This window comes from Morone saxatilis, unplaced genomic scaffold (assembly GCF_004916995.1).
Source record: "Morone saxatilis isolate NCDOM2014 unplaced genomic scaffold, NCSU_SB_2.0 Contig16, whole genome shotgun sequence".
Lineage (NCBI taxonomy): Eukaryota > Metazoa > Chordata > Actinopteri > Moronidae > Morone > Morone saxatilis.
Genome location: NW_023339718.1, coordinates 27,879,494 through 27,880,389, shown reverse-complemented (window position 1 = coordinate 27,880,389; position 896 = coordinate 27,879,494).

The following is an 896-nucleotide window of genomic DNA, read 5'->3' as shown; positions in this document are numbered from 1 at the left end:
GCTTGAAATATTTCACTCTGTGTGTAATGAATCTATATGATATATGAGTTTCACTTTTTGAATTGAATTACTGAAATAAATTAACTTTGTCATGATATTCTAATTTATTGAGATGCACCTGTAGGTGTGTCACAGCTTCCATAAAAATATACCAGCTCCATATTCTCTGTATAGCAGAGTGGAGACATGCCCCTCGGCCTTTTTTATGTACACATGGATTCTTCTCTTTGACAGAGTCTGCCATGTTGAACTACCATGTTTCTACAGTCTAATTTATTGAGATGCACCTGTACATCAAGCAGCAAAGAGCAGATCACATTGGCAGGAAGTCAGGAACAGAAACGCCATAGAGAATTTTCAAAATAAAATATCCTGTGCAGACTCCAAATTTCACACTACATCAACATTGTGGCACTGGGCCAGAAGTCAATCAGCCAGAGGCAGATAAGAGGAGATTTGACACCAAGGACATCAAGTTCATCTTGGAAGTAGAAAAACAAACCGTTTTAAGGACAAAATAAACAAGTCAACAACATCAGGCAGGCAAGACGCTCATCACGGAGACACACAGATGACGATGAATGATGAAGATACAATATCATTAAGCGTTGCTCATGGTAATTTTAGAGTAAGATAACAAAAAACACAACAATTGCTCTTTTCCGGTGATTATATACTAATGGTAATGGTAAATGGTAAATGGTAAATGGACCTGTACTTGTATAGCGTCTTTCTAGTCTTCCGCCCGCTAAAGAGCACTTTTACACTACATGCCACATTTGTCCTTTCACACACATTCAGCTCAGTGATGGCAAAGCCCATCGAACATAAACGAATACAATCATACACATTCTCACACCGATGCACAGCATAGGGAGCAATTTGGGGTTCAGTAT